The following is a 21,960-nucleotide window of genomic DNA, read 5'->3' as shown; positions in this document are numbered from 1 at the left end:
CAGAGCGGGACAGTGGGATTAGTTTGGGGATTGATACAGGGGTATGGGGAGAGAGGGGCTGTGGGATTAGTTTGGGGATTGATACAGGGCTATGGGGAGAGAGTAGGATAGTGGGATTAGTTTGGGATTGATACAGGGCTATAGGGTGAGAGTGGGGCACTGGGATTAGTTTGGGATTGATACAGGGCTATGGGTAGAGAGCGGGGCAGTGGGATTAGTTTGGGATTGATACAGGGCTATGGGGTGGGAGAGGGACAGTGGGATTAGTTTGGGATTGATACAGGGCTATGGGAAGAGAGAGGCAGTGGGATTAGTTTGGGGATTGGTACAGGGCTATGGGGAGCGAGTGGGACAGTGGGATTAGTTTGGGATTGATACAGGGCTATGGGGAGAGAGTGGGTCATTGGGATTAGTTTGGGATCGATCCTGGGCTATGGGGAGAGAGCAGGGCAGTGGGATTAGTTTGGGATTGATACAGGGCTATGGGGAGAGAGTGGGACAGTGGGATTAGTTTGGGGATGGATACAGGGCTATGGGGAGAGAGCGGGGCAGTGGGATTAGTTTGGGAAAGGATACAGGGCTATGGGGAGAAAGCGGGGCAGTGGGATTAGTTTGGGGATGGATACAGGGCTATGGAGAGAGAGCGGGGCAGTGGGATTAGTTTGGGAATGGATACAGGGCTATGAGGAGAGAGCGGGGCAGTGGGATTAGTTTGGTGATTGATACAGGGCTAAGGGGAGCGAGCGGGGCAGTGGGATTAGTTTGGAATTGATACAGGGCTATGGGGAGAGAGAGCGGCAGTGGTATTAGTTTGGGATTGATACAGGGCTATGGGGAGAGAGCGGGACAGTGGGATTAGTTTGGGATTGATACAGGGCTATCGGGAGAGAGCGGGACAGTGGGATTAGTTTGGGGATTGATACAGGGCTATGGGGAGTGAGCGGGGCAGTGGGAATAGTTTGGGGATTGATACAGGGGTATGGGGAGAGAGGGGCTGTGGGATTAGTTTGGGGATTGATACAGGGCTATGGGGAGAGAGTAGGATAGTGGGATTAGTTTGGGATTGATACAGGGCTATGGGGACAGAGCGGGACAGTGGGATTAGTTTGGGATTGATACAGGGCTATGGGGAGAGAGCGGGACAGTGGGATTAGTTTGGGATGGATACTGGGTGATGGGGAGAAAGCGGGGCAGTGGGATTAGTTTGGGATTGATACAGGGCTATGGGGAGAGAGCGGGGGAGTGGGATTAGTTTGGGGATTGATACAGGGCTACGGGGAGAGTTGGACAGTGGGATTAGTTTGGGATTGATACAGGGCTGTGGGGAGAGAGCGGGACAGTGGGATTAGTTTGGGATTGATACAGGGCTATGGGGAGAGAGCGGGACAGTGGGATTAGTTTGGGATTGATACAGGGCTACGGGGAGAGAGCGGGGCAGTGGGATTAGTTTGGGGATTGATACAGGGCTATGGGGAGAGAGCGGGGCAGTGGGATTAGTTTGGGATTGGTACAGGGCTATGGGGAGAGTGTTGGGCAGTGGGATTAGTTTGGGATTGATACAAGGCTATGGGGAGAGAGCGGGACAGTGGGATTAGTTTGGGGATTGATACAGGGCTATGGGGAGAGAGCGGGGCAGTGGGATTAGTTTTGGATTGATACAGGGCGATTGGGAGAGAGCGGGACAGTGGGATTAGTTTGGGATTGATACAGGGCGATGGGGAGAAAGCGGGACAGTGGGATTAGTTTTGGATTGATACAGGGCGATGGGTAGAGAGCGGGACAGTGGGATTAGTTCGGGATTGATACAGGGCTATGGGGAGAGAACGGGGCAGTGGGATTAGTTTGGGATTGATACTGGGAGATGGGGAGAAAGCGGGACAGTGGGATTAGTTTTGGGTTGATACAGGGCTATGGGGTGTGATCGGGGCAGTGGGAATAGTTTGGGATTGATACTGCGTGATGGGGAGAAAGCGGGGCAGTGGGATTAGTTTTGGGATTGATACAGGAGTATGGGGACAGAGTGGGGCAGTGGGAATAATTTGGGGATTGATACAGGGTGATGGGGAGAGATTTGGACTGTGGGATTAGTTTGGGGATCGATACAAGGCTATGGGGAGAGAGTGAGACAGTGGGATTAGTTAGGGATTGATACAGGGGTATGGGGAGAGAGGGTCTGTGGGATTAGTTTGGGGATTGATACAGGGCTATGGGGAGAGAGTAGGATAGTGGGATTAGTTTGGGATTGATACAGGGCTATAGGGTGAGAGTGGGGCACTGGGATTAGTTTGGGATTGATACAGAGCTATGGGTAGAGTGCGGGGCAGTGGGATTAGTTTGGGGATTGATACAGGGCTATGGGGAGGGAGAGGGACAGTGGGATTAGTTTGGGATTGATACAGGGCTATGGGAAGAGAGAGGCAGTGGGATTAGTTTGGGGATTGATACAGGGCTATGGGGAGCGAGTGGGACAGTGGGATTAGTTTGGGATTGATGCAGGGCTATCGGGAGAGAGTGGGACAGTGGGATTAGTTTGGGATTGATTCAGGGCGATGGGGAGAGAGTGGGACATTGGGATTAGTTTGGGATGGATCCTGGGCTATGGGGATAGAGCAGGGCAGTGGGATTAGTTTGGGGATTGATACAGGGTGATGGGGAGAAAGCGGGGCAGTGAGATTAGTTTGGAATTGATACAGGGCTATGGGGAGAGAGCGGGACAGTGGGAAGAATTTGGGATTGATACAGGGCTATGAGGAGAGAGCGGGGCAGTGGGATTAGTTTGGGGATTGATACAGGGCTATGGGGAGATAGCGGGGCAGTGGGATTAGTTTGGGGATTGATACAGGGCTATGGGGAGAGAGCGGGGCAGTGGGATTAGTTTGGGATTGATACAGGGTTATGGGGAGAGAGCGGGACAGTGGGATTAGTTTGGGATTGATACAGGGCTATGGGGAGAGAGCGGGGCAGTGGGATTAGTTTGGGGATTGATACCGGGCTATGGGGAGAGAGCGGGGCAGTGGGATTAGTTTGGGATTGATACAGGGCTATGGGGAGAGAGTGGGACAGTGGGATTAGTTTGCGATGGATACAGGACTATGGGGAGAGAGCGGGACATTGGGATTAGTTTGGGATGGATTCAGGGTGATGGGGAGAGAGCAGGGCTTTGGGATTACATTGGGGATTGATACTGGGCTCGGGGATGAGAGCGGGGCAGTGGGATTAATTTGGGATTGATACAGGGCTATGGGGAGAGAGGGGCAGTGGGATTAGTTTGGGGAATGATACAGGGCTATGGGGAGAGAGTGGGACAGTGGGATTAGTTTGGGTTTGATACAGGGCTATGGGAAGAGAGCGGGGCAGCGGGATTAGTTTGGGATTGATACTGGGTGATGGGGAGAAAGCGGGGCAGCGAGATTGGTTTGGAATTGATACAGGGCTATGGGGAGAGAGTGGGGCAGTGGGATTAGTTTGGGATTGATACAGGGCGATGGGGAGAGAGCGGGTCAGTGGAATTAGTTTGGTGATTGATACAGGGCCTAGGGGAGAGAGGGGCAGTGGGATTAGTTTGGGGATTGATACAGGCCTATGGGGAGTGAGTGGGACAGTGGGATTAGTTAGGGATTGAAACAGGGTTATGGGGAGAGAGTGGGGCAGTGGGATTAGTTTGGGATTGATACAGAGCTATGGGGAGAGAGCGGGACAGTGGGATTAGTTTGGGGATTGATACAGGGCTATCGGGAGAGAGTTGGACAGTGGGATTAGTTTGGGATTGATACAGGGCTATCGGGAGAGAGTGGGACACAGGCATTAGTTTGCGATGGATACAGGGCTATGGGGAGAGAGCGGGACATTGGGATTAGTTTGGGATGGATTCAGGGCGATGGGGAGAGAGCAGGGCTTTGGGATTAGTTTGGTGATTGATACTCGGCTCGGGGGAGAGAGCGGGGCAGTGGGATTAGTTTGGGATTGATACAGGGCTATGGGGAGAGAGGGGCAGTGGGATTAGTTTCGGGAATGATACAGGGCTATGGGGAGAGAGTGGGACAGTGGGATTAGTTTGGGATTGATACAGCGCTATGGGGAGAGAGCAGGACAGTGAGATTATTTTGGGATTGATACACGGCTATGGGGAGAGAGCGGGGCGGTGGGATTAGTTTGGGATTGATACAGGGCTATGGGGAGAGAGCGGGACAGTGGGATTAGTTTGGGATTGACACAGGGCTATGGGGAGAGTGCGGGGCAGTGGGATTAGTTTGGGGATTGATACTGGGCTATGGGATGAGAGCGGGGCAGTGGGATTAGTTCGGGGATTGATACAGGGCTATCGGGACAGAGTGGGACAGTGGGATTAGTTTGGGATTGATACAGGGCTATCGGGAGAGAGTGGGACAGAGGGATTAGTTTGCGATGGATACAGGGCTATGGGGAGAGAGCGGGACATTGGGATTACATTGGGGATTGATACTGGGCTCGGGGATGAGAGCGGGGCAGTGGGATTAATTTGGGATTGATACAGGGCTATGGGGAGAGAGGGGCAGTGGGATTAGTTTGGGGAATGATACAGGGCTATGGGGAGAGAGTGGGACAGTGGGATTAGTTTGGGTTTGATACAGGGCTATGGGAAGAGAGCGGGGCAGCGGGATTAGTTTGGGATTGATACTGGGTGATGGGGAGAAAGCGGGGCAGCGAGATTGGTTTGGAATTGATACAGGGCTATGGGGAGAGAGTGGGGCAGTGGGATTAGTTTGGGATTGATACAGGGCGATGGGGAGAGAGCGGGTCAGTGGAATTAGTTTGGTGATTGATACAGGGCCTAGGGGAGAGAGGGGCAGTGGGATTAGTTTGGGGATTGATACAGGCCTATGGGGAGTGAGTGGGACAGTGGGATTAGTTAGGGATTGAAACAGGGTTATGGGGAGAGAGTGGGGCAGTGGGATTAGTTTGGGATTGATACAGGGCTATGGGGAGAGAGCGGGACAGTGGGATTAGTTTGGGGATTGATACAGGGCTATCGGGAGAGAGTTGGACAGTGGGATTAGTTTGGGATTGATACAGGGCTATCGGGAGAGAGTGGGACACAGGCATTAGTTTGCGATGGATACAGGGCTATGGGGAGAGAGCGGGACATTGGGATTAGTTTGGGATGGATTCAGGGCGATGGGGAGAGAGCAGGGCTTTGGGATTAGTTTGGTGATTGATACTGGGCTCGGGGGAGAGAGCGGGGCAGTGGGATTAGTTTGGGATTGATACAGGGCTATGGGGAGAGAGGGGCAGTGGGATTAGTTTCGGGAATGATACAGGGCTATGGGGAGAGAGTGGGACAGTGGGATTAGTTTGGGATTGATACAGCGCTATGGGGAGAGAGCAGGACAGTGGGATTATTTTGGGATTGATACACGGCTATGGGGAGAGAGCGGGGCGGTGGGATTAGTTTGGGATTGATACAGGGCTATGGGGAGAGAGCGGGACAGTGGGATTAGTTTGGGATTGACACAGGGCTATGGGGAGAGTGCGGGGCAGTGGGAATAGTTTGGGGATTGATACTGGGCTATGGGATGAGAGCGGGGCAGTGGGATTAGTTCGGGGATTGATACAGGGCTATCGGGACAGAGTGGGACAGTGGGATTAGTTTGGGATTGATACAGGGCTATCGGGAGAGAGTGGGACAGAGGGATTAGTTTGCGATGGATACAGGGCTATGGGGAGAGAGCGGGACATTGGGATTAGTTTGGGATGGATTCAGGGCGATGGGGAGAGAGCAGGGCTTTGGGATTAGTTTGGGGATTGATACTGGGCACGGGGGTGAGAGCGGGGAAGTGTGATTAGTTTGGGATTTTTACAGGGCTATGGGGAGAGAGGGGCAGTGGGATTAGTTTGGCGATTGATACAGGGCTATGGGGAGAGAGTGGCACAGTGGGATTAGTTTGGGTTTGATACAGGGCTATGGGGAGAGAGTGGCACAGTGGGATTAGTTTGGGTTTGATACAGGGCTATGGGAAGACAGCGGGGCAGCGGGATTAGTTTGGGATTGATACTGGGCGATGGGGAGAAAGCGGGGCAGTGAGATTGGTTTGGAATTGATACAGGGCTATGGGGAGAGAGTGGGGCAGTGGGATTAGTTTGGGATTGATACAGGGCGATGGGGATAGAGCCAGACAGTGGGATTAGTTTCGGATTTATACAGGGCGATGTGGAGAGAGCGGGACAGTGGGGTTAGTTTGGGATTGATACAGGGCGACGGGGAGAGAGCGGGACAGTGGGATTAGTTTGGGATTGATACAGGGAGATGGGGAGAAAGCGGTACAGTGGGATTAGTTTGGGATTGATACAGGGCTATGGGGAGAGTATGGGAGAGTGGGATTAGTTTGGGGATTGATATAGGGCTATGGGGAGAGAGCAGGGCAGTGGGATTAGTTTGGGGATTGATACAGGGTGATGGGGAGAGAGTGGGACAGTGGGATTAGTTTGGGGATTGATATATGGCTATGGGGAGTGAGTGGGACAGTGGGATTAGTTTGGCATTGATACAGGGCTATGGGGATGGAGTGGGACAGTGGGATTAGTTTGGCATTGATACAGGGCTATGGGGAGAGAGTGCGGCAGTGGGATCCGTTTGGGATTGATACAGGGCTATAGGGAGAGAGTGTGACAGAGGGATTAGTTTGTGATGGATACAGGGCTATGGGGAGAGAGCGGTACATTGGGATTAATTTGGGATGGATTCAGGGCGATGGGGAGAGAGCATGGCTTTGGGATTAGTTTGGTGATTGATACTGGGCTCGGAGGAGAGAGCGGGGCAGTGGGATTAGTTTGGGATTGATACAGGGCTATGGGGAGAGAGGGGCAGTCGGATTAGTTTAGTGAATGATAGAGGGCTATGGGGAGAGAGTGGGACAGTGGGATTAGTTTGGTATTGATACAGGGCTATGGGGAGAGAGGTGCAGTGGGATTAGTTTGGGGATTGATACAGGGCTATGGGGAGAGAGTGTGGCAGTGGGATTCGTTTCCAATTGATACAGGGCTATGGGGAGAGAGTGGGACAGTGGGATTAGTTTGGGGATTGATACAGGGCTATGGGGAGTGAGTGGGACAGTTGGATTAGTTTGGGATTGAAACAGGGTTATGGGGAGAGAGTGGGGCAGTGGGATTAGTTTGGGATTGATACAGGTCTATGGGGAGAGAGCGGGACAGTGGGATTAGTTTGGGGATTGATACAGGGCTATGGGGATAGAGCGGGACAGTGGGATTAGTTTGGGATTGATACAGGGCTTTGGGGAGAGAGCGGGACAGTGGGATTAGTTTGGGATTGATACAGGGCTATGGGGAGAGAGAGGGGCAGTGGGATTAGTTTGGGGATTGATACAGGGCTATGGGGAGAGAGCTGGACAGTGGGATTAGTTTGGGATTGTTACAGGGCTATGGGGAGAGAGTGGGGCAGTGGGATTAGTTTGGGATTGATGCAGGGCTATGGGGAGAGAGTGGGGAAGTGGGATTAGTTTGGGGATGGATACAGGGCTATGGGAAGAGAGCGGGGCAGTGGGATTAGTTTGGGGATGGATACAGGGCTATGGGAAGAGAGCGGGGCAGTGGGATTAGTTTGGGGATGGATACATGGCTATGGGGAGAGAGTGGGGCAGTGGGATTAGTTTGGGAATGATACAGGGCTATGGGGAGAGAGTGGGGCAGTGGGATTAGTTTGGGGATGGATACAGGGCTATGGGAAGAGAGCGGGGCAGTGGGATTAGTTTGGGATTGATACAGGGCTATGGGGAGAGAGTGGGGCAGTGGGATTAGTTTGGGGATGGATACAGGGCTATGGGGAGAGAGCGGGGCAGTGGGATTAGTTTGGGATTGATACAGGGCTATGGGGAGAGTGGGACAGTGGGATTAGTTTGGGATTGATACAGGACTGTGGGGAGAGAGCGGGACAGTGGGATTAGTTTGGGATTGATTCAGGGCTATGGGGAGATAGGGGCAGTGGGATTAGTTTGGGAATTGATACAGGGCTATAGGGAGAGAGTGCGGCAGTGGGATCCGTTTGGGATTGATACAGGGCTATGGGGAGAGAGTGGGACAGTGGGATTAGTTTTGGATTGATACAGGGCTATGGGGAGAGAGTGTGGCAGTGGGATTCGTTTCCAATTGATACAGGGCTATGGGGAGAGAGTGGGACAGTGGGATTAGTTTGGGGATTGATACAGGGCTTTGGGGAGTGAGTGGGACAGTGGGATTAGTTTGGGATTGAAACAGGGTTATGGGGAGAGAGTGGGGCAGTGGGATTAGTTTGGGATTGATACAGGGCTATGGGGAGAGAGCGGGACAGTGGGATTAGTTTGGGGATTGATACAGTGCTATCGGGAGAGAGCGGGACAGTGGGATTAGTTTGGGGATTGATTTAGGGCTATGAGGATAGAGCGGGCCAGTGGGATTAGTTTGGGATTGATACAGGGCTTTGGGGAGCGAGCGGGACAGTGGGATTAGTTTGGGATTGATACAGGGCTATGGGGAGAGAGCGGGGCAGTGGGATTAGTTTGGGGATTGATACAGGGCTATGGGGAGAGAGCTGGACAGTGGGATTAGTTTGGGATTGATACAGGGCTATGGGTAGAGAGCGGGACAGTGGGATTAGTTTGGGATTGATACAGGGCTATGGGGAGAGAGCGGGGACAGTGGGATTAGTTTGGGGAATGATACAGGGCTATGGGGAGAGAGCGGGGCAGTGGGATTAGTTTGGGAATTGATACAGGGCTATGGGGAGAGAGCGGGAATGATTGATTAGTTGGGGATTGATACAGGGCTATGGGGAGAGAGCGGGGCAGTGGATTAGTTTGGGTATGGATACAGGGCTATGGGGAGAGAGCGGGACAGTGGGATTAGTTTGGGATTGATACAGGGCTATGGGGAGAGAGTGGGGCAGTGGGATTAGTTTGGGATTGATGCAGGGCTATGGGGAGAGAGTGGGGAAGTGGGATTAGTTTGGGGATGGATACAGGGCTATGGGAAGAGAGCGGGGCAGTGGGATTAGTTTGGGGATGGATACAGGGCTATGGGAAGAGAGCGGGGCAGTGGGATTAGTTTGTGGATGGATACATGGCTATGGGGAGAGAGTGGGGCAGTGGGATTAGTTTGGGAATGATACAGGGCTATGGGGAGAGAGTGGGGCAGTGGGATTAGTTTGGGGATGGATACAGGGCTATGGGAAGAGAGCGGGGCAGTGGGATTAGTTTGGGATTGATACAGGGCTATGGGGAGAGAGTGGGGCAGTGGGATTAGTTTGGGGATGGATACAGGGCTATGGGGAGAGAGCGGGGCAGTGGGATTAGTTTGGGATTGATACAGGGCTATGGGGAGAGTGGGACAGTGGGATTAGTTTGGGATTGATACAGGACTGTGGGGAGAGAGCGGGACAGTGGGATTAGTTTGGGATTGATACAGGGCTATGGGAAGAGAGCGGTGCAGTGGGATTTGTTTGGGATTGATACAGGGCTATGGGGAGAGTGGGACAGTGGGATTAGTTTGGGATTGATACAGGACTGTGGGGAGAGAGCGGGACAGTGGGATTAGTTTGGGATTGATTCAGGGCTATGGGGAGATAGGGGCAGTGGGATTAGTTTGGGAATTGATACAGGGCTATGGGGAGAGAGTAGACCAGTGGGATTAGTTTTGGATTGATACAGGGCTATAGGGAGAGTGTGCGGCAGTGGGATCCGTTTGGGATTGATAAATGGCTATGGGGAGAGAGTGGGACAGTGGGATTAGTTTGGGGATTGATACAGTGCTATGGGGAAAGAGTGGGACAGTGGGATTAGTTTGGTGATTGATACAGGGCTATGGGGAGAGAGGGGCAGTGGGATTAGTTTGGGGATTGATACATGGCTATGGGGAGAGAGTGGGAGAGTGGGATTAGTTTGGGATTGATACAGGGCTATGGGGAGTGAGTGGGACAGTGGGATTAGTTTGGGATTGAAACAGGGCTATGGGGAGAGAGTGGGGCAGTGGGATTAGTTTTGGGATTGATACAGGGCTATGGGGAGAGAGCGGGACAGTGGGATTAGTTTGGGGATTGATACAGGGCTATGGGGAAAGAGTGGGACAGTGGGATTATTTTGGTGATTGATACAGGGCTATGGGGAGAGAGGGGTAGTGGGATTAGTTTGGGATTGAAACAGGGCTTTGGGGAGAGAGTGGGGCAGTGGGATTAGTTTTGGGATTGATACAGGGCTATGGGGAGAGAGCGGGACAGTGGGATTAGTTTGGGGATTGATGCAGGGCTATCGGGAGAGAGCGGGACAGTGGGATTAGTTTGGGGATTGATACAGGGCTATGGGGATAGAGCGGGACAGTGGGATTAGTTTGGGATTGATACAGGGCTTTGGAGAGAGAGCGGGACAGTGGGATTAGTTTGGGATTGATACAGGGCTATGGGGAGAGAGCGGGGCAGTGGGATTAGTTTGGGGATTGATACAGGGCTATGGGGAGAGAGCGGGACAGTGGGATTAGTTTGGGATTGATACAGGGCTATGGGGAGAGAGTGGGGCTGTGGGATTAGTTTGGGATTGATACAGGGCTATGGGGAGAGAGCGGGAATGATTGATTAGTTGGGGATTGATACAGGGCTATGGGGAGAGAGCGGGGCAGTGGGATTAGTTTGGGGATGGATACAGGGCTATGGGGAGAGAGCGGGACAGTGGGATTAGTTTGGGATTGATACAGGGCTATGGGGAGAGAGTGGGGCAGTGGGATTAGTTTGGGAATGATACAGGGCTATGGGGAGAGAGTGGGGCAGTGGGATTAGTTGGGGGATTGATACAGGGCTATGGGGAGAGAGTGGGGCAGTGGGATTAGTTTGGGGATGGATACAGGGCTATGGGAAGAGAGCGGGGCAGTGGGATTAGTTTGGGATTGATACAGGGCTATGGGGAGAGTGGGACAGTGGGATTACTTTGGGATTGATACAGGGCTATAGGGAGAGAGCGGGACAGTGGGATTAGTTTGGGATTGATACAGGGCTATGGGGAGAGAGCGGGACAGTGGGATTAGTTTGGGATTGATACAGGGCTATGGGGAGAGAGCGGGGCAGTGGGATTAGTTTCGGGATTGATACAGGGCTATGGGGAGAAAGCGGGACTGTGGGATTAGTTTGGGATTGATACAGGGCTATGGGGAGAGAGCGGGATAATTGATTAGTTGGGGATTGATACAGGGCTACGGGGAGAGAGCGGGGCAGTGGGATTAGTTTGGGGATGGATACAGGGCTATGGGGAGAGAGTGGGGCAGTGGGATTAGTTTGGGAATGATACAGGGCTATGGGGAGAGAGTGGGGCAGTGGGATTAGTTTGGGGATGGATACAGGGCTATGGGAAGAGAGCGGGGCAGTGGAATTAGTTTGGGATTGATACAGGGCTATGGGGAGAGAGTGGGGCAGTGGGATTAGTTTGGGGATGGATACAGGGCTATGGGGAGAGAGCGGGGCAGTGGGATTAGTTTGGGATTGATACAGGGCTATGGGGAGAGTGGGACAGTGGGATTAGTTTGGGATTGATACAGGACTGTGGGGAGAGAGCGGGACAGTGGGATTAGTTTGAGATTGATACAGGGCTATGGGAAGAGAGCGGGGCAGTGGGATTAGTTTGGGATTGATACAGGGCTATGGGGAGAGTGGGACAGTGGGATTAGTTTGGGATTGATACAGGACTGTGGGGAGAGAGCGGGACAGTGGGATTAGTTTGGGATTGGTACAGGGCTATGGGGAGAGAGTAGACCAGTGGGATTAGTTTTGGATTGATACAGGGCTATAGGGAGAGAGTGCGGCAGTGGGATCCGTTTGGGAATGATACAGTGCTATGGGGAGAGAGTGGGACAGTGGGATTAGTTTGGGGATTGATACAGGGCTATGGGGAGAGAGTGGGGCAGTGGGATTAGTTTTGGGATTGATACAGGGCTATGGGGAGCGAGCGGGACAGTGGGATTAATTTGGGGATTGATACAGGGCTATGGGGAAAGAGTGGGACAGTGGGATTAGTTTGGTGATTGATACAGGGCTATGGGGAGAGAGGGGCAGTGGGATTAGTTTGGGATTGAAACAGGGCTATGGGGAGAGAGTGGGGCAGTGGGATTAGTTTTGGGATTGATACAGGGCTATGGGGAGAGAGCGGGACAGTGGGATTAGTTTGGGGATTGATACAGTGCTATGGGGAGAGAGTGGGACAGTGGGATTAGTTTGGGGATTGATACAGTGCTATGGGGAGAGAGCGGGACAGTGGGATTAGTTTTGGATTGATACAGGGCAATGGGGAGATTGCGGGGCAGTGGGATTAGTTTGGGATTGATACAGGGCTATCGGGAGAGAGAGGTACATTGGGATTAGTTTGGGATGGATTCAGGGCGATGGGGAGAGAGCAGGGCTTTGGGATTTGTTTGGTGATTGATACTGGGCTCGGAGGAGAGAGCGGGGCAGTGGGATTAGTTTGGGATTGATACAGGGCTATGGGGAGAGAGGGGCAGTCGGATTAGTTTAGGGAATGATAGAGGGCTATGGGGAGAGAGTAGGACAGTGGGATTAGTTTTGGATTGATACAGGGCTATGGGGAGAGAGTGTGGCAGTGGGATTCGTTTCCAATTGATACAGGGCTATGGGGAGAGCGTGGGACAGTGGGATTAGTTTGGGGATTGATACAGGGCTTTGGGGAGTGAGTGGGACAGTGGGATTAGTTTGGGATTGAAACAGGGTTATGGGGAGAGAGTGGGGCAGTGGGATTAGTTTGGGATTGATACAGGGCTATTGGGAGAGAGCGGGACAGTGGGATTAGTTTGGGGATTGATACAGTGCTATCGGGAGAGAGCGGGACAGTGGGATTAGTTTGGGGATTGATTTAGGGCTATGAGGATAGAGCGGGACAGTGGGATTAGTTTGGGATTGATACAGGGCTATGGGGAGAGAGCGGGGCAGTGGGATTAGTTTGGGGATTGATACAGGGCTATGGGGAGAGAGCTGGACAGTGGGATTAGTTTGGGATTGATACAGGGCTATGGGTAGAGAGCGGGACAGTGGGATTAGTTTGGGATTGATACAGGGCTATGGGGAGAGAGCGGGGACAGTGGGATTAGTTTGGGGAATGATACAGGGCTATGGGGAGAGAGCGGGGCAGTGGGATTAGTTTGGGAATTGATACAGGGCTATGGGGAGAGAGCGGGAATGATTGATTAGTTGGGGATTGATACAGGGCTATGGGGAGAGAGCGGGGCAGTGGGATTAGTTTGGGGATGGATACAGGGCTCTGGGAAGAGAGCGGGGCAGTGGGATTAGTTTGGGATTGATACAGGGCTATGGGGAGAGAGCGGGGCAGTGGGATTAGTTTGGGATTGATACAGGGCTATGGGGAGAGTGGGACAGTGGGATTAGTTTGGGATTGATACAGGACTGTGGGGAGAGAGCGGGACAGTGGGATTAGTTTGGGATTGATACAGGGCTATGGGGAGAGAGCTGGACAGTGGGATTAGTTTGGGATTGATACAGGGCTATGGGGAGAGAGTGGGACTGATTGATTAGTTTTGGATTGATACAGGGCGATGGGGAGAGAGTGGGACAGTGGGATTAGTTTGGCATTGATACAGGGCTATGGGGAGAGACGGGCAGTGGGATTAGTTTGGGAATTGATACAGCGCTATGGGGAGAGAGTGGGGCACTGGGATTAGTTTGGGATTGATACAGAGCTATGGGTAGAGAGCGGGGCAGTGGGATTAGTTTGGGGATTGATACAGGGCTATGGGGAGGGAGAGGGACAGTGGGATTAGTTTGGGATTGATACCGGGCTATGGGAAGAGAGAGGCAGTGGGATTAGTTTGGGGATTGGTACAGGGCTATGGGGAGCGAGTGGGACAGTGGGATTAGTTTGGGATTGATACAGGGCTATCGGGAGAGAGTGGGACAGTGGGATTAGTTTGGGATTGATTCAGGACTATGGGGAGAGAGTGGGACATTGGGATTAGTTTGGGATCGATCCTGGGCTATGGGGAGAGAGCAGGGCAGTGGGATTAGTTTGGGGATTGATACAGGGCTATGGGGAGAGAGCGGAGCAATGGGATTAGTTTGGGGATGGATACAGGGCTATGGGAATAGAGAGGGGCAGTGGGTTTAGTTTTGGGATGGATACAGGGCTATGGGAAGAGAGCAGGGCAGTGGGATTAGTTTGGGGATGGATACAGGGCTATGGGGAGAGAGCGGGGCAGTGGGATTAGTTTGGGAAAGGATACAGGGCTATGCGGAGAGAGCGGGGCAGTGGGATTAGTTTGGTGATTGATACAGGGCTAAGGGGAACGAGCAGGGCAGTGGGATTAGTTTGGGATTGATACAGGGCTATGGGGAGAGAGCGCGGCAGTGGGATTAGTTTGGGATTGATACAGGGCTATGGGGAGAGAGCAGGGCAGTGGGATTAGTTTGGTGATTGATACAGGGCTAAGGGGAGCGAGCGGGGCAGTGGGATTAGTTTGGGATTGATACTGGGCTATAGGGAGTGAGTTTGGCAGTGGGATTAGTTGGGGGATTGATACAGGGCTATGGGGAGAGAGTGGGGCAGTGGGATTAGTTTGGGGATGGATACAGGGCTATGGGAAGAGAGCGGGGCAGTGGGATTAGTTTGGGATTGATACAGGGCTATGGGGAGAGTGGGACAGTGGGATTACTTTGGGATTGATACAGGGCTATAGGGAGAGAGCGGGACAGTGGGATTAGTTTGGGATTGATACAGGGCTATGGGGAGAGAGCGGGACAGTGGGATTAGTTTGGGATTGATACAGGGCTATGGGGAGAGAGCGGGGCAGTGGGATTAGTTTGGGGATTGATACAGGGCTATGGGGAGAAAGCGGGACTGTGGGATTAGTTTGGGATTGATACAGGGCTATGGGGAGAGAGCGGGATAATTGATTAGTTGGGGATTGATACAGGGCTACGGGGAGAGAGCGGGGCAGTGGGATTAGTTTGGGGATGATACAGGGCTATGGGGAGAGAGTGGGGCAGTGGGATTAGTTTGGGGATGGATACAGGGCTATGGGAAGAGAGCGGGGCAGTGGAATTAGTTTGGGATTGATACAGGGCTATGGGGAGAGAGTGGGGCAGTGGGATTAGTTTGGGGATGGATACAGGGCTATGGGGAGAGAGCGGGGCAGTGGGATTAGTTTGGGATTGATAGAGGGCTATGGGGAGAGTGGGACAGTGGGATTAGTTTGGGATTGATACAGGACTGTGGGGAGAGAGCGGGACAGTGGGATTAGTTTGGGATTGATACAGGGCTATGGGAAGAGAGCGGGGCAGTGGGATTAGTTTGGGATTGATACAGGGCTATGGGGAGAGTGGGACAGTGGGATTAGTTTGGGATTGATACAGGACTGTGGGGAGAGAGCGGGACAGTGGGATTAGTTTGGGATTGGTACAGGGCTATGGGGAGAGAGTAGACCAGTGGGATTAGTTTTGGATTGATACAGGGCTATAGGGAGAGAGTGCGGCAGTGGGATCCGTTTGGGAATGATACAGTGCTATGGGGAGAGAGTGGGACAGTGGGATTAGTTTGGGGATTGATACAGGGCTATGGGGAGAGAGTGGGGCAGTGGGATTAGTTTTGGGATTGATACAGGGCTATGGGGAGCGAGCGGGACAGTGGGATTAGTTTGGGGATTGATACAGGGCTATGGGGAAAGAGTGGGACAGTGGGATTAGTTTGGTGATTGATACAGGGCTATGGGGAGAGAGGGGCAGTGGGATTAGTTTGGGATTGAAACAGGGCTATGGGGAGAGAGTGGGGCAGTGGGATTAGTTTTGGGATTGATACAGGGCTATGGGGAGAGAGCGGGACAGTGGGATTAGTTTGGGGATTGATACAGTGCTATGGGGAGAGAGTGGGACAGTGGGATTAGTTTGGGGATTGATACAGTGCTATGGGGAGAGAGCGGGACAGTGGGATTAGTTTTGGATTGATACAGGGCAATGGGGAGAGTGCGGGGCAGTGGGATTAGTTTGGGATTGATACAGGGCTATCGGGAGAGAGAGGTACATTGGGATTAGTTTGGGATGGATTCAGGGCGATGGGGAGAGAGCAGGGCTTTGGGATTTGTTTGGTGATTGATACTGGGCTCGGAGGAGAGAGCGGGGCAGTGGGATTAGTTTGGGATTGATACAGGGCTATGGGGAGAGAGGGGCAGTCGGATTAGTTTAGGGAATGATAGAGGGCTATGGGGAGAGAGTAGGACAGTGGGATTAGTTTTGGATTGATACAGGGCTATGGGGAGAGAGTGTGGCAGTGGGATTCGTTTCCAATTGATACAGGGCTATGGGGAGAGAGTGGGACAGTGGGATTAGTTTGGGGATTGATACAGGGCTTTGGGGAGTGAGTGGGACAGTGGGATTAGTTTGGGATTGAAACAGGGTTATGGGGAGAGAGTGGGGCAGTGGGATTAGTTTGGGATTGATACAGGGCTATGGGGAGAGAGCGGGACAGTGGGATTAGTTTGGGGATTGATACAGTGCTATCGGGAGAGAGCGGGACAGTGGGATTAGTTTGGGGATTGATTTAGGGCTATGAGGATAGAGCGGGACAGTGGGATTAGTTTGGGATTGATACAGGGCTTTGGGGAGCGAGCGGGACAGTGGGATTAGTTTGGGATTGATACAGGGCTATGGGGAGAGAGCGGGGCAGTGGGATTAGTTTGGGGATTGATACAGGGCTATGGGGAGAGAGCTGGACAGTGGGATTAGTTTGGGATTGATACAGGGCTATGGGTAGAGAGCGGGACAGTGGGATTAGTTTGGGATTGATACAGGGCTATGGGGAGAGAGCGGGGCAGTGGGATTAGTTTGGGATTGATACTGGGCTATAGGGAGTGAGTTTGGCAGTGGGATTAGTTGGGGGATTGATACAGGGCTATGGGGAGAGAGTGGGGCAGTGGGATTAGTTTGGGGATGGATACAGGGCTATGGGAAGAGAGCGGGGCAGTGGGATTAGTTTGGGATTGATACAGGGCTATGGGGAGAGTGGGACAGTGGGATTACTTTGGGATTGATACAGGGCTATAGGGAGAGAGCGGGACAGTGGGATTAGTTTGGGATTGATACAGGGCTATGGGGAGAGAGCGGGACAGTGGGATTAGTTTGGGATTGATACAGGGCTATGGGGAGAGAGCGGGGCAGTGGGATTAGTTTGGGGATTGATACAGGGCTATGGGGAGAAAGCGGGACTGTGGGATTAGTTTGGGATTGATACAGGGCTATGGGGAGAGAGCGGGATAATTGATTAGTTGGGGATTGATACAGGGCTACGGGGAGAGAGCGGGGCAGTGGGATTAGTTTGGGGATGATACAGGGCTACGGGGAGAGAGTGGGGCAGTGGGATTAGTTTGGGGATGGATACAGGGCTATGGGAAGAGAGCGGGGCAGTGGAATTAGTTTGGGATTGATACAGGGCTATGGGGAGAGAGTGGGGCAGTGGGATTAGTTTGGGGATGGATACAGGGCTATGGGGAGAGAGCGGGGCAGTGGGATTAGTTTGGGATTGATAGAGGGCTATGGGGAGAGTGGGACAGTGGGATTAGTTTGGGATTGATACAGGACTGTGGGGAGAGAGCGGGACAGTGGGATTAGTTTGGGATTGATACAGGGCTATGGGAAGAGAGCGGGGCAGTGGGATTAGTTTGGGATTGATACAGGGCTATGGGGAGAGTGGGACAGTGGGATTAGTTTGGGATTGATACAGGACTGTGGGGAGAGAGCGGGACAGTGGGATTAGTTTGGGATTGGTACAGGGCTATGGGGAGAGAGTAGACCAGTGGGATTAGTTTTGGATTGATACAGGGCTATAGGGAGAGAGTGCGGCAGTGGGATCATTTTGGGAATGATACAGTGCTATGGGGAGAGAGTGGGACAGTGGGATTAGTTTGGGGATTGATACATGGCTATGGGGAAAGAGTGGGACAGTGGGATTAGTTTGGTGATTGATACAGGGCTATGGGGAGAGAGGGGCAGTGGGATTAGTTTGGGATTGAAACAGGGCTATGGGGAGAGAGTGGGGCAGTGGGATTAGTTTTGGGATTGATACAGGGCTATGGGGAGAGAGCGGGACAGTGGGATTAGTTTGGGGATTGATACAGTGCTATGGGGAGAGAGTGGGACAGTGGGATTAGTTTGGGGATTGATACAGTGCTATGGGGAGAGAGCGGGACAGTGGGATTAGTTTTGGATTGATACAGGGCAATGGGGAGAGTGCGGGGCAGTGGGATTAGTTTGGGATTGATACAGGGCTATCGGGAGAGAGAGGTACATTGGGATTAGTTTGGGATGGATTCAGGGCGATGGGGAGAGAGCAGGGCTTTGGGATTTGTTTGGTGATTGATACTGGGCTCGGAGGAGAGAGCGGGGCAGTGGGATTAGTTTGGGAATGATACAGGGCTATGGGGAGAGAGGGGCAGTCGGATTAGTTTAGGGAATGATAGAGGGCTATGGGGAGAGAGTAGGACAGTGGGATTAGTTTTGGATTGATACAGGGCTATGGGGAGAGAGTGTGGCAGTGGGATTCGTTTCCAATTGATACAGGGCTATGGGGAGAGAGTGGGACAGTGGGATTAGTTTGGGGATTGATACAGGGCTTTGGGGAGTGAGTGGGGCAGTGGGATTAGTTTGGGATTGATACAGGGCTATGGGGAGAGAGCGGGACAGTGGGATTAGTTTGGGGATTGATACAGTGCTATCGGGAGAGAGCGGGACAGTGGGATTAGTTTGGGGATTGATTTAGGGCTATGAGGATAGAGCGGGACAGTGGGATTAGTTTGGGATTGATACAGGGCTTTGGGGAGCGAGCGGGACAGTGGGATTAGTTTGGGATTGATACAGGGCTATGGGGAGAGAGCGGGGCAGTGGGATTAGTTTGGGGATTGATACAGGGCTATGGGGAGAGAGCTGGACAGTGGGATTAGTTTGGGATTGATACAGGGCTATGGGTAGAGAGCGGGACAGTGGGATTAGTTTGGGATTGATACAGGGCTATGGGGAGAGAGCGGGGACAGTGGGATTAGTTTGTGGAATGATACAGGGCTATGGGGAGAGAGCGGGACAGTGGGATTAGTTTGGGAATTGATACAGGGCTATGGGGAGAGAGCGGGAATGATTGATTAGTTGGGGATTGATACAGGGCTATGGGGAGAGAGCGGGGCAGTGGGATTAGTTTGGGGATGGATACAGGGCTATGGGTAGAGAGCGGGGCAGTGGGATTAGTTTGGGATTGATACAGGGCTATGGGGAGAGAGCGGGGCAGTGGGATTAGTTTGGGATTGATACAGGGCTATGGGGAGAGTGGGACAGTGGGATTAGTTTGGGATTGATACAGGACTGTGGGGAGAGAGCGGGACAGTGGGATTAGTTTGGGATTGATACAGGGCTATGGGGAGAGAGTGGGACTGATTGATTAGTTTTGGATTGATACAGGGCGATGGGTAGAGAGCGGGACAGTGGGATTAGTTCGGGATTGATACAGGGCTATGGGGAGAGAGCGGGGCAGTGGGATTAGTTTGGCAATGATACTGGGAGATGGGGAGAAAGCGGGACAGTGGGATTAGTTTTGGATTGATACAGGGCTATGGGGTGAGAGCGGGGCAGTGGGAATAGTTTTGGATTGATACTGCGTGATGGGGAGAAAGCGGGGCAGTGGGATTAGTTTTGGGATTGATACAGGACTATGGGGACAGAGTGGGGCAGTGGGAATAATTTGGGGATTGATACAGGGTGATGGGGAGAGATTGGGACTGTGGGATTAGTTTGGGATTGATACAGGGCTATGGGGAGAGAGTGGGACTGATTGATTAGTTTTGGATTGATACAGGGCGATGGGTAGATAGCGGGACAGTGGGATTAGTTCGGGATTGATACAGGGCTATGGGGAGAGAGCGGGGCAGTGGGATTAGTTTGGCAATGATACTGGGAGATGGGGAGAAAGCGGGACAGTGGGATTAGTTTTGGATTGATACAGGGCTATGGGGTGAGAGCGGGGCAGTGGGAATAGTTTTGGATTGATACTGCGTGATGGGGAGAAAGCGGGGCAGTGGGATTAGTTTTGGGATTGATACAGGACTATGGGGACAGAGTGGGGCAGTGGGAATAATTTGGGGATTGATACAGGGTGATGGGGAGAGATTGGGACTGTGGGATTAGTTTGGGGATCGATACAAGGCTATGGGGAGAGAGTGGGACAGTGGGATTAGTTAGGGATTGATACAGGGGTATGGGGAGATAGGGGCTGTGGGATTAGTTTGGGGATTGATACAGGGCTATGGGGAGAGAGTAGGATAGTGGGATTAGTTTGGGATTGATACAGGGCTATAGGGTGACAGTGGGGCACTGGGATTAGTTTGGGATTGATACAGAGCTATGGGTAGAGAGCGGGGCAGTGGGATTAGTTTGGGAATGATACTGGGAGATGGGGAGAAAGCGGGACAGTGGGATTAGTTTGTGATTGATACAGGGCTATGGGGAGAGAGCAGGACAGTGGGATTATTTTGGGATTGATACAGGGCTATGGGGAGAGAGCGGGGCGGTGGGATTAGTTTGGGATTGATACAGGGCTATGGGGAGAGAGCGGGACAGTGGGATTAGTTTGGGATTGACACAGGGCTATGGGGAGAGTGCGGGGTAGTGGGATTAGTTTGGGGATTGATACTGGGCTATGGGAAGAGAGCGGGGCAGTGGGATTAGTTCGGGGATTTATACAGGGCTATCGGGAGAGAGTGGGACAGTGGGATTAGTTTGGGATTGATACAGGGCTATAGGGAGAGAGTGGGACAGAGGGATTAGTTTGCGATGGATACAGGGCTATGGGGAGAGAGCGGGACATTGGGATTAGTTTGGGATGGATTCAGGGCGATGGGGAGAGAGCAGGGCTTTGGGATTAGTTTGGGGATTGATACTGGGCTCGGGGGTGAGAGCGGGGCAGTGTGATTAGTTTGGGATTGATACAGGGCTATGGGGAGAGAGGGGCAGTGGGATTAGTTTGGCGATTGATACAGGGCTATGGGGAGAGAGTGGCACAGTGGGCTTAGTTTGGGTTTGATACAGGGCTATGGGAAGAGAGCAGGGCAGCGGGATTAGTTTGGGATTGATACTGGGCGATGGGGAGAAAGCGGGGCAGTGAGATTGGTTTGGAATTGATACAGGGCTATGGGGAGAGAGTGGGGCAGTGGGATTAGTTTGGGATTGATACAGGGCGATGGGAATAGAGCCTGACAGTGGGATTAGTTTCGGATTTATACAGGGCGATGTGGAGAGAGCGGGACAGTGGGATTAGTTTGGGATTGATACAGGGCTATGGGGAGAGCATGGGAGAGTGGGATTAGTTTGGGGATTGATACAGGGTGATGGGGAGAGAGTGGGACAGTGGGATTAGTTTGGCATTGATACAGGGCTATGGGGAGAGACGGGCAGTGGGATTAGTTTGGGAATTGATACAGGGCTATGGGGAGAGAGTGGGGCACTGGGATTAGTTTGGGATTGATACAGAGCTATGGGTAGAGAGCGGGGCAGTGGGATTAGTTTGGGGATTGATACAGGGCTATGGGGAGGGAGAGGGACAGTGGGATTAGTTTGGGATTGATACCGGGCTATGGGAAGAGAGAGGCAGTGGGATTAGTTTGGGGATTGGTACAGGGCTATGGGGAGCGAGTGGGACAGTGGGATTAGTTTGGGATTGATACAGGGCTATCGGGAGAGAGTGGGACAGTGGGATTAGTTTGGGATTGATTCAGGGCTATGGGGAGAGAGTGGGACATTGGGATTAGTTTGGGATCGATCCTGGGCTATGGGGAGTGAGCAGGGCAGTGGGATTAGTTTGGGGATTGATACAGGGCTATGGGGAGAGAGCGGAGCAATGGGATTAGTTTGGGGATGGATACAGGGCTATGGGAATAGAGAGGGGCAGTGGGTTTAGTTTGGGG

At 52.5% G+C, this 21,960-nt stretch overlaps 1 protein-coding gene across 1 annotated transcript in view; it reads left to right on the top strand.

Annotated features, from left to right (window-relative positions):
- Positions 1-21,960, top strand: part of LOC144675559 (putative carboxypeptidase X1) — a gene marked incomplete at its 5' end in the record, with an annotated part of 106,358 nt that overhangs the window by 33,772 nt on the left and 50,626 nt on the right. The gene's annotated exons all lie outside the window — the stretch shown is intronic.

The sequence above is a fragment of the Cetorhinus maximus genome, unplaced genomic scaffold (genome assembly GCF_964194155.1).
Source record: "Cetorhinus maximus unplaced genomic scaffold, sCetMax3.hap1.1 HAP1_SCAFFOLD_1008, whole genome shotgun sequence".
Classification (NCBI taxonomy): domain Eukaryota; kingdom Metazoa; phylum Chordata; class Chondrichthyes; order Lamniformes; family Cetorhinidae; genus Cetorhinus; species Cetorhinus maximus.
This window is presented reverse-complemented; position numbering and strand designations above follow the sequence as displayed.